Genomic DNA, 12,462 nt, shown 5'->3' on the forward strand with positions numbered 1-12,462 from the left:
TTCGAGGTTTCACAAACAATCACATATGCTTAAAAATGAAGTGTAGACATTTCTAAATGAATTCACAAGTATTCTTTTTGACATTCCAGAAAGCCCTTGGTATCATCTTGCCACCCATTCACGCTTTGTTTAAGGCTACAGTGCATGATTAAAGGACAAATGTTCTTCTTTTAGCCTACCAGAAACACTTCTGTCTTCAGCATTCATGAACCACATATTTTCCTCTCCACAAAATAAAACTTTGAATTACAAGCCAACATAAAATCACGTCTTGTACGAATTTCAAAAGAATATTCACAAAAAATACACTTACCGGAACACTGGGTTGGTCCTCTTTAGCTAGTCCTAAAAAATCTTCAATTAGGGGAGGCCCTTGAATTTCATTTTTCTGGGTTGCTGGAACCATGTTGGAGTCGCCTGGAATAGGGAACTGGAGACTGCTAGCTACTGAGTCTGTTAAGCAGACATCATGGGAATAGGCCTGTAGAAAAGCTCTGACACCATCGATGCCCACAAACTGTGAGACAGGACGTGCATTAAAGTTAACCCCGGAAGATGCACAGAGCTGAGCTTCCCTCCAGTGGTGAATCCTGATGGCCAAAAGAAGGATGATCAGGAAAAGAAACAAGAAGGAAACAACAGCAACAGCGATCACCAGATACAGTGTGAGGTTTGACTCCATGTCTGCGGGAGCTGAAGGGTTACCTATATCATTAAGCATTTCCGGAATGCTGTCTGCCAGCACTATGGTGACTGTAACTGAAGAAGAGAGAGGAGTCTGCCCATTGTCCTTCACCAAGACCACCAGAAATTGATTTGTGGCATCTTTTTCCATAACTGGACGGGCTGTCCTGATCTCTCCAGTGTGAAGACCTACAGTAAACAGACCCTGGTCTGTGGACCTCAGCAGCTGGTAGGAGAGCCAGGAATTTTGTCCTGAATCAGCATCGACAGCAATCACTTTTGTGATAAGATACCCTGGATCTGAGGAGCGAGGAGCCATCTCCACCCCCGAGGAGCCATCAGTGGGAGTTGCTGGGTGTAATATTTCAGGAGTGTTATCATTCTGATCCAGTATGAAGAATGTCACAGTGACATTACTCTGAAGTGCTGGTGAACCACCATCTTGAGCCTTTACTTGGATTTGAAATTCTCTGAACATTTCAAAGTCGAATGCTTGCAGTGCATAGACAACGCCAGATTCGGAATTAATCGATATGTAAGACGACAACGGCAAATCCACTATTTTCCCATCAATGAAGGAGTAAGAGATTTTTGCATTTTTCCCCCAATCCGCATCCATTGCCTTTGAGCTAAAAACAGATGTTCCAGGGGGCATGTTTTCCATAATGTAGCAGCTGTAAGACTTGTGTTTAAACATTGGTGGGTTGTCATTTTCATCTGTGATCTGTAGGCGGATGGTTTTACTGTTAGAGAGGGGCGGAGTCCCACTGTCTGTGGCTGTAATGGTTATATTATATTGCGAGGTCTGCTCTCTGTCCAACTCACCATCAGTTACCAAACTGTAATAACTTCCAACTGACTTCTTCAACTGAAAGGGAAGGTGGGGAGGGAGGAAGCAATTAACCACCCCATTAACTCCAGAATCTCTATCAAATACGTCCAAAAGAGCAATGACTGTCCCTGCCTGGCTGTTTTCTGACACTTGCTTGAGCAGTGATGACAAAATAATCTCTGGACTGTTGTCATTTATATTAAGGACCTCTATCAAAACTTTGCATCGAGATGAGAAGCTTCCATCGCTTCCCTGGACTTCAAATTCATAAAATTCAGTTTCTTCAAAATCCAGCAGTTCATTCAATGATATTTCGCCTGTGGTAGAATTTAATAAGAATTTCTGTGAAGTCTTGTCCTTGATTTTGTAAAGCGAGTAGTGTACTTCTGCGTTTGATGCCTGGTCAATATCAGTGGCTCTGACGCTGCCCACCACAGAGCCCTTGGGCATATCTTCCTGCACAGTGAATTTATAGACAGACTGGTCAAACACTGGGACATTGTCATTCACATCCTGCACATTGATATTAATCTGCATTGTGCCGGATCTGACCGGATCCCCTCCGTCCGTGGCTGTCAGGATCAAGCTGTGAACTTCCTGTTCCTCTCGGTCCAGTGGTTTCTCCAGGACCAGTTCGATACTCTTTGCCCCATCAGCACCAGTTTTTACATCCAGGAAGAAGTGTTTATTTGCTTCAAGCTGATAGTTTTGTATGGAATTCACCCCTTCATCTGAGTCCTGAGCCTCGGGCAGCACAAAATGCGTTCCTGGTACTGTGCTTTCAATGATTTGTAAAGTCATTTTTTGTGCAAAAAATGTAGGCGAATTGTCATTAATATCTCGAATTTCCACTTCGACTGAATACACTATAATTTTTTTCTCAGAAAAAATCTCTACATTAATTAAGCACTGAGCAGTGTGTCCGCAAACATCTTCTCTGTCAATCCTTTCATTAATGTATAAATGCCCGTTGTTTACATTGAGAATAAAATACTGCTTCCTACCTCTGGACACAATCCGGGCTCCACCTTCCGATAACTCCTTTGTATCCATCCCCAGATCCAGAGCCACATTCCCAACAAAAGAGCCTTTCCTCATTTCCTCGGGAATGGAATAACGCAGCTGCCCGGAAGCGGCTCCACAGACTGTCTGCAGAGCAACAAGAAGCAGCAGAGGAGCCCCAGAGTGACAGCGCCTCGATGCCTGAGCCCCGGAGTAACAGCACCTCGATGACTGAGCCCGGGAGTAACTGCGCCTCGATGCCTGAGCCCCGGAGTAACAGCTCCTCGATGCCTGAGCTTCGGAGTAACAGCGCCTCGATGACTGAGCCCTGCGGTAGCCTCCTTTGGGTGTATCTGCCATGGCAGTCTGAAGACTCAAATAAACCTGCGAATTTGAAAATAAAGCCCGCACACAAGGAGAGCCTGCTTCACACGGAGATCCTCAGTATGATTCCATCGCATTTCCTTTCACGGTGACCGGTTCTTCTGCTGTGTGTGCATCACGTGGTGGCTGAATCTCCCGGTGTATTATTTCTAAGATAGTTGAACAGCGACGCTAAGTGTCGTAATCAAAAACGGTAGCCTCATAAAACCGGGTGCCGCATGACAAGAGAAACTAACTTGTGCTTTCTGTTTTTTTTTTATTCAGCTAAAATCCATAGCTTCCATGACGAATTATAAACTACCTAATCTCTCCTTTAGAAGACACAATGTTTGGGTTTGATAGGAGAAACAGGGATGTGAGGATAGAAACAGGAATGTGAGGATGCAAGCGAATCTTAAAGTAATCAAAAGGGCAAACTGCTATTCTCAGGTAATATCTTTGTATCAAGATGAAAAGCCCGCAGAAGGCGCAGCGCTGAAACAAATTGAGCTGCGATTTTTTTCAATCAAACGTCTTATAAGATTTACCAAATATGTCATATTGGCGGGCAACACTGAATATTGAACTGTAATATATTTGATATTTTTCGCTCATGCTACAGAGACACCTCAAACGCTTTACTAGGGTGTCATTTTGCGTTAAGAAAGAACGTTTTTTTTTTTGCTGCTGCTGCAGCTCTCAGTACGATTCAATAACACCCTGCGCTAGATCCAATGCCACTCTAGAATTGTGCTCAGAGTAAACTTCTTCGAGTGACTTCTTGGAACTGGCCCTGCCGAGCACTCTTGCTTTTAACCCCTGCTGGTACCCGAGTCCATCTCCTACTGACACGATGACCACTGGCAGGCACTAGGTTCACGGTCCAACTGCCCATCTTTCTGCTCCACAAGTTGTCCTGTATTTCGTTTCTAGAAAATATACTCCCCATCAGTGGCTTTGCCCAATTGCAATCTTTTCCTTCCATCATTATAAGATCCTCAACAGAGGCTGATGCACCCTACTCGTCTCTGGGAGGCATCGAGGATCGGAAGGAGCAGCACGATTTGCCAGAATCTCGTTCATCTCTACGGCACAGTGATGTGTGCCGGCACAGTGATGGGTGCCATCTCATTTGAGCCACTCGGAGGAAGCGTCATCACATGTCTTTAACATGGGCACTTGAAGAAAAAAAGCAAAGCTTTATATCCTAGGTTGATCTAAAGTGACAACTTGAATCCGTCTTGTCCCAGAGTCTCTCACCGCCTTGTTTCAGGGCATCTGGCTGGCGCATCAGCTGTCATTGAGTACCAGACCCGTGGCTGAGAAGCAGAAGGGAGTTAGTCTCTAGGGGATCAAAGGGTGTAGGAACAATCCAAAATGCAAAAAAAGTGTGTGCGCATGCGCTTCCAGGGTCTCCACGAATTGGCTGATCTGTCTCCATCTCTGGGAGAGTTCAAATGGCTCCAGTTGTACCAAAGACTATTACATTTAAGCTAGGAGAAAAACACATTATGAATCGAATTTATCAACACTTTGCACCAGGTTTGTGTCACAAAAGTGATGCAAACCCAGCAGAAAATGTTAATTTTGGGATTTATTTTCCTGTGCAATACATCTATAAAGTACTACTTTGCGCTATTTTGCATCAAAGGGTGGTTCAAGGGCACTACCATGTAATGAGGCATGGATTTTCACACTAACACTGGGAAACAGGAATGTGTGGCCAAAAATGTACACCTCTTTGGTGCAGATATAACGTTAGAGAAAAGTTGTCTTTTTGAAAAACTTTTCCAGCTTTGCATGTTTGCTGTACTGTACAGTAAAATAAAGTTCTAAAAGTGTTAAACTACGTGAAAGTACAGTATATTGTATCGGAAGAGTGCACTTCTAGTACAAAAAACGTGTGACCACACATACCTTTGTACAATGGTGAAAGTATGTGTGCACTGGCACGGGGCAGCCTAATGTGTCCAGCGCACCAGGAGAGAGAGAGAGAGAGAGAGAGAGCATCTATCTTTATAGAAATGGCACTGGTGTTCTTTTTTGCTTTCATCTTTGGTTGCTGTGCTGTATTGCATGGGAAATCAGGAAATTTGGCCCTTTGGTCTTCGTTACAACCGTAGACATAAGGGACTGGATAGAGTGAGCCACAGATCTGCCGCATCTCATCCAAAGCAATATTATCTTGACTGATGTCTAGAATACTTGAGGAAATGCTCTTAGAAAGCCCTTGACACACAATAAATAGTAGGTTTGTAACGGCGAATCCACACGAGTAGAGAGTTGAAGCTTTATTTCTTGTAAATCCTGGCGCCGTACACAGGAAACACCAAGGTACAGCTGTTCCCGGCTGTTCCACTTTCCAACTCCCCCAACCTTGCTTCACCATTCTGTTATCTCATTATCCACACCAATCAATAAGATTCTAAGGCATGTGCATGTTCAACCCACAGAGAACTATGTTCAACACCACAAGTACATTTGTAAAAACCAAAATGGATTACTACAAGTAAGGAGGCTACTTTAAGCGAAGGGATTATGGAGGGAAAGTTGTAGTCAGCAGTGATGAATTTCTCTAGAGACAGTGCAGCACAACATGAGATGTAGGTGATTGTAGATGACAAAGATGCACAGTAAAGCATGAAGATAGCCCTGGTTGAAGAAACACTGAACCAAAGATTAATTACATCATAGCGCACTGTGACTACAAAATTGGTATGAATGGAGCACAAAGTATCCGAATGAAATGCTCAACCTAATCTACACCACTGTAAATGTTTTAATGCATATTCCATTCCACGTCACAGATGAAACCTCAAATGTCTGACACACACTTAAGATTTCTAGTGTTCCCATTCAGCTAAGGCATGTACCAGCACACAATCTAGTTGTTCACTTTCAAGTAGAGTCAATAATAAGATGCATGTAATTATTCCTTTCCTGACAGGGAATGAATGAGTCAAAAAACATATAACTGAACACAAATACACTCCCAGTGGTTCACTTTCATCTACGCATTTCCAAATCTCTCATTTGTTCTAGCAAGAATAGTATTGATTACTATTTACTGAGCCTGTAAGAGTTCATGTTAACTTATTTTGTAGAGCGTGCAAATTGCCATATGGCATCTTGGGGCTAGTGTCCACACAGGGTCACAGCATCAGCCGTGAGTTCGGTAAGGAAAGGCAGAATTGTCTTCTAAGCAGAAGGCAGATGACCATTGTGCCAACTACTGAGAGTAGGACACACTGCCATGTTTTCGACTGCGATGGGCCCCTGCTGGCTCTGCCATAAGAAACCCTACACAGGTGTCTTGATGGGAGTTGGGATATTGGTGGATGAGGCTAGTGGTTCCTAACCTTTCAACTTCTGTGGACATCTTCACTTTTAATAAAACACCTCTCTAAGCATTATTGCCCCTTCTTTATGTTTACTGCACAACATGCAAAGATGACAAACAAGGTCACATTTTTCTTAAAACAACACATTACCTGCAACTACAACCGAGAGAGCGACAGTTTGTTGGCATTTATACACCCCTAGCAACTGAAGCCAGAGGCATTGCCTACACCCCACACAGTGCCTGGAATCAGAACACGCCTCTACAGGCATCCCCAGGTGTGTCAGCCACCAGAGTGAGCGTTGTGATGCTTTGAGGTGCTGTTCAGGTCATGTCTGTGATGCGCCTGTTATGGAGAGGGACTACAGGCTGGCCAAGCTCACAGAAGTTAATTTTGGCATTTAATAATATAATTGCTGTGTTGGCTTTCTGCAGTATCAATTTATATGAGTTAACTGGAAGACTATGCAGTAGGTTTCGAGGGACCTGTTTATGAGTTTTTGCAATGCGGGAGCAGGCAGCACGCCACTGCCGCGCCCCCACACCAACAAGAGTCGCTGCTGCCCGCCTGCCAGATTACATATAACTTTATGGTCTGGTGGGCGGGTGGCGTGGCAGTCCCACGGCAGTGCTGTTTGAAGGCTCAGTGTGCACCTGAAACAGCATTGCATCGGGATTGCCAGTGCATGTTCCTGCACATGAAGGAATGCACCATGTCATGCATTCCTCCCCGTGTAGGAACTGTGCGTTCAAAACTACAGGGGGACACAACATGTGCCCTGCTACATGCACTGTGTGGCATCGTGGTTCTGTGTATTTGTGCTTCGTGACATAGCTGTGCTGATGTCATGAGGCACTGGAATCTCTTATGGAATGTTATGCTTTGATCCACAAGCAGTTGCTATCCTACTTTGATGCTGGCTGGATGCTCACCTGTGGATGGGATCTTTCTTCCAATAAACCACTACTTGTTACCTTCAATTTGTGGAACCTTTTTCTTACATTTGGCGACGAGGGTGGGATGAAGAAAAGATCTCAACACCTATCTCTAATTTTTTTTTTTTTTTTTTAAACTATTATTCCCTTGGAAATTCGTGGACTATTTAAAACAACTTTTACCTAAAGAAAATTTGATCTCGACCATTTCTAAGTTGTCTTCCCCACAGAATAAGGAAGAGTTGATGAGTTTTTTGGGACTTGCTGAATATTATAGTAAGTTTGTGAAAGATTTTGCCTCTTTGTGTGCCAACATGAGATATTTGTTGAGGAAAGGAGTGGATTTCGTTTGGGGAGAAAAATGTCAACATGAATTTGAAGTCATCAAGGAGAGGTTAGCCTCTGCCCCGAAATTAAGCAGTTTTGACCCCTCTGAGAAATCTATTTTGATTACTGATGCAAGTTTGAAGGGTTTAGGTGCCGTACTGGTTCAGAAGTTTGAGGACACTGAGAGGGTCATTCTTTTCTTGTCAAGGAGTTTAAAGGGAGCTGAAACTCGATACTCGGTGATTGAGCGTGAAGCTCTCGCTGTTTACTGGTCAGTCAAGAAGCTTAAAAACTTATTATGGGGAACGACCTTTGAGGTTAGGACGGATCACAAGCCGCTTTGTGAAATTTTAAAGAAAAAAGGTATTGATGCTGTGTCTGGTAGGATCACTAAATGGGTTGTTGGTTTGCAAGATTATGATTTTGATGTAAAATACCTACCTGGGGTGGAAAACAAGGTAGCAGATGCTTTATCTCGCCTTGTTCCTAGTTCTGAGGCTAATGATGAGGAAGATTGTGATGAAGACGATGAGATGGTTTGTGTTGTAGAGGAGGCTGTCATTGACAAAGACAGGTGGTTGAAGATGGTTCAGGAGGATTTGGTTCTTGTGGAAGTTCTTAAACTTTTAATGACTGGATGGAAAATTAAACCTAAATCCAAGGAAGGCCTTGAGAAATTTTGGCATGTCAAAGATCAGCTTTCAGAACAAGATGGTTTACTTTTTAGGGGAACCAGATTAGTTCCACCCCTAGCTCTTCGGGATGAGCTTATCTCTTTAGCACATATTGGCCATTTAGGAATCTCAAAAACCAAAGAGATTTTGAGGAGGTCATATTGGTGGCCAAATATGGATTTGGAAGTGGAACGTAAAGTTAGGGATTGCATTGACTGTGCTCTTAGTGAGAAGGTGGCAAAACCTAAAGTCCAACCTATGGTGATTAGAGACAGACCGAATGCACCCTGGAAAGAGGTTGGTTTGGATATTTTGGGGCCCATTGTGTCAGCTGGCTGTGAGTGGTATGTTCTTGTCCTTGTTGATTTCTTTTCCAGATGGCCAGAAATTGCCATAACTCGTGGCATCGAGACTAAGCATGTGGTGGCTTTCTTAACCAAACTTTTTGCGAGGGAGGGCATTCCTAACACCATTCTCACGGACAATGGTCCTCAATTAGTATCTAAAGAGATGGAACGTTTTCTGTTAGAGCAAGGTATTAAACACAAAAAGTCATCCTTGTACCACCCAGAAACCAATGGTATGGTTGAGAGATTCAACCGTGTTCTCAAAGAAACCATCAGAATGGCCAAGTCTGCTGGCACAGATTGGAGGACAGATGTGTTTAAAAAGGTTAAGGTTTACAGGATGTCTCCCCATGCTGTTACTGGGAAGACCCCCTTTGAACTTTTTAGGTCTCGTACTCCCAATACCCTTGTAGTACCTGCATGGGTTAATGATCTACAACCATCTCCACATGATGTCTGTGATGACTGGATGTTGCGTGAATCTTCCAGAATTGAGGATAGGAAAAGGATTTTTGATGCAAGGAATTCTGTAAAAGTCACGCCTGTCAAAGTGGGAGATTGGGTACTTGTTAAAAATCCCTGCAAAAATAATAAGGCTCTTTCTGCTACCTTTAAGAAGCCTATTCGTGTCATCAAAGTTTTTAAAAATGCCATCAAAACTGCAGATCATCGTGTTTGGAACTTGAACAGGGTGGTGGTGGTTAGTAATGATCTTGTGGAGGCTTCTTGCAGTCGTCATTGTCCAACTCTTAGAGACGAACCCTCCTCATCTCTTCGCAAGTCTGCAAGGGTTTCCCATTCTCCTGAGTATTTAAAAGACTACTTGACTGTGTGATTTATGCTTTAATATTTACTCATTTTCTTTTGTAATTTTGTCATTAGTGTTAGAAGGGAGATGTGTGGCATCGTGGTTCTGTGTATTTGTGCTTCGTGACATAGCTGTGCTGATGTCATGAGGCACTGGAATCTCTTATGGAATGTTATGCTTTGATCCACAAGCAGTTGCTATCCTACTTTGATGCTGGCTGGATGCTCACCTGTGGATGGGATCTTTCTTCCAATAAACCACTACTTGTTACCTTCAATTTGTGGAACCTTTTTCTTACATACCCCCTTGCACAAGGAGAAGAAGGGGTCCTGTAGGGCCCCCTTTGTTGCCTCACTCCCGACCTTACAAGGAAGCGTAACTGCCATGAAAAGAGCGGTGGAGGGAAACTCAAACTATGCACGTTGGTGCTGCTGCGGCACCACCAGCATATTTTGGCCTTGAACCACCACAGGAGCCTTGATCCAGGATGGTAGCAGCGGTTCGTTGGCAGTCCAACCGCCACACTTAATACTGCGGGCGGTTCTGCAGTGTGGCAGTGGTTGAAACGCCCTAAGTCTAATGCCGCCACTCTTATGCCGGTAAAATGACTGAACCTGGCTATAAAAAGTGCAACAGATTGTCTTGTATTGCTGTGAAAAAGGACTGAGTGTGACATGCCATCCATGGCACTAGACTGACTGGCTCCTCTTGTCTCAAGGTCGAGGGTGTGATGAGCTCAGCTAGATTCTCATCCGGGTTTGGTACCCAACAGAGAAAGCAAACACTTCTGTATTCAGTAACAAATCTAAATTCTGCATTTTACTCCCAAGAGCACTAAGCATCAAATGAGATGTCCCCACATCTGAAAGCAATCTGAGGACATATTTATCAGCTGACACCATTTTGCAAAGTCTTGGGCCAAGCACAACAGAAAGGGGTGAACTCCCACAATGTTTTGGCACAAACCATTAGGCTAATTCTCACATTCATTGAAATAGCAGATACTGAAGTGCACGAGTCTTCAAAGGCTCCAGCATCAACATCTAAAGTTCAGGCAGCCATCATGCAGAATGTTTATGGCGTCATCATGCTTGATGTATAACCGACATAGAAGAATGCATCAGAGACTGTTTCTGAAACAGGATAGAGACAGCGGGCTGAGGTTAAAGAGGTCATCTAGGGTAGTTAAAAAACACCAATTATCTTACCTGGTCCAGCATCTTTAACAATCACAAACCATGGCCAATGTAGAAGGCATATTTGTCCGATGATGTCAGCTGCACTTTGGGGATGTAATGTGACATATTCGCTGAATGGCCCACTAGTGAATAACGGAAGAAGGCCATCAGCCAGATTTAGACTGAAAACAGAATTAGACATCCCTCCTGCAGAGGGATCCCAATTCCTTAGTGATGCACCGATCCCCAGACAGGGCTACACAACACGAGCTGCCAGAGACTCAAGGGTCATATGATGAAAAGAACATATGGAAAATGCCCAGCAGGAGAACCACTGATTATTGTTTTGCACCTGCTATTGATTTGTGTAAGTGCTTTATAACCGTCACCGCCAATGCAGTTTTTGTTTTGGGTGAAGAGACCTATTCTGTCTCTTGGATCGAGATTTTGTTTACCATAGGGCCTGCCACCATTACTAAAGCATAAGCAAATGACCACAGCAGCACAAGGCACTCATGCATGTCTGGAGCAGTGGACACATACAAAGGGACATGTGCGAGGCTCTGTTCTCACACTAAGGAATGACCTGTAGAAGTCCGGCATCCAGATCAGAACAATGGTATCTAGTACACAAGTATGGTCTCCAGATCACAACTATGGCATTCAGGACACAAGTATGGCGTCCAGATCACCACAAGTATGGTATCCGAGACACAAGTATGGTATCTAGATCACAAGTATGGAGTCCAGATCACAACCATGGCATCCAGGACACGAGTATGGCGTTCAGATCACCACAAGTATGGTATCCAGATCACAAGTATGGAATCCAGATCACAACTATGGCATCCAGAACACAAGTATGGCGTCCAGATCACCACAAGTATGGTATCCGACACACAAGTATGGTATCTAGATCACAAGTATGGAGTCCAGATCACAACCATGGCATCCAGGACACGAGTATGGCGTTCAGATCACCACAAGTATGGTATCCAGATAACAAGCATGGAGTCCAGATCACAACCATGGCATCCAGGACAAGAATATGGCGTCCAGATCACCACAAGTATGGCGTCCAGATCATCACAAGTATGGTATCCAGATCACAAGTATGGTCTCCAGATCACAACTATGGCATCCAGGACAGGAGTAAGGCGTCCAGATCACCACAACTATGGTATCCAGATCACAAGTATGGAATCCAGATCCCAACTATGGCATCCAGGACAAGAGTATGGCGGCCAGATCACCACAAGTATGGTATCCAGATTACAAGTATGGAATCCAGATCACAACTATGGCATCCAGGACAAGAGTATGGCGTCTAGATCACCAAACGTATGGTATCTGTGACAAAAGTATGGTATCTAGATCACCACAAGCATGGTATCCAGATAACAAGTATGGTATCCAGATAACAAGTATGGTATCCAGATAACAAGTATGGTATCCAGATCACAACTATGGCATCCAGGACAAGAGTATGGCGTCTAGATCACCAAAAGTATGGTATCCAGATCACAAGTATGGAATCCATATCCCAACTATGGCATCCAGGACAAGAGTATGGCGGCCAGATCACCACAAGTATGGTATCCAGATTACAAGTATGGAATCCAGATCACAACTATGGCATCCAGGACACGAGTATGGCGTCCAGATCACCACAAGTATGGTATCCAGATAACAAGTATGGAACCCAGATCACACCTATGGCATCCAGGACAAGAGTATGGCGTCCAGATCACCACAAGTATGGTATCCGAGACACAAGTATGGTATCTAGATCACAACTATGGGATCCAGGACGAGAATATGGCGTCCAGATCACCACAAGCATGGTATCCAGATAACAAGTATGGTATCCAGATCACAACTATGGCATCCAGGACACGAGTATGGCGTCCAGATCACCACAAGTATGGTATCCGAGACACAAGTATGGAATCCAGATCACAACTATGGCAT

General features: G+C 43.9%; 1 pseudogene; it reads right to left on the bottom strand.

The window, feature by feature from the left end:
- Positions 1-196: 196 nt before the first annotated feature.
- LOC147702744 (protocadherin gamma-A6 pseudogene) lies at positions 197-2,878 on the bottom strand (annotated as a pseudogene).
- Positions 2,879-12,462: the final 9,584 nt, after the last annotated feature.

This window comes from Lissotriton vulgaris, chromosome 7, assembly GCF_964263255.1.
Source record: "Lissotriton vulgaris chromosome 7, aLisVul1.2, whole genome shotgun sequence".
Lineage (NCBI taxonomy): Eukaryota > Metazoa > Chordata > Amphibia > Caudata > Salamandridae > Lissotriton > Lissotriton vulgaris.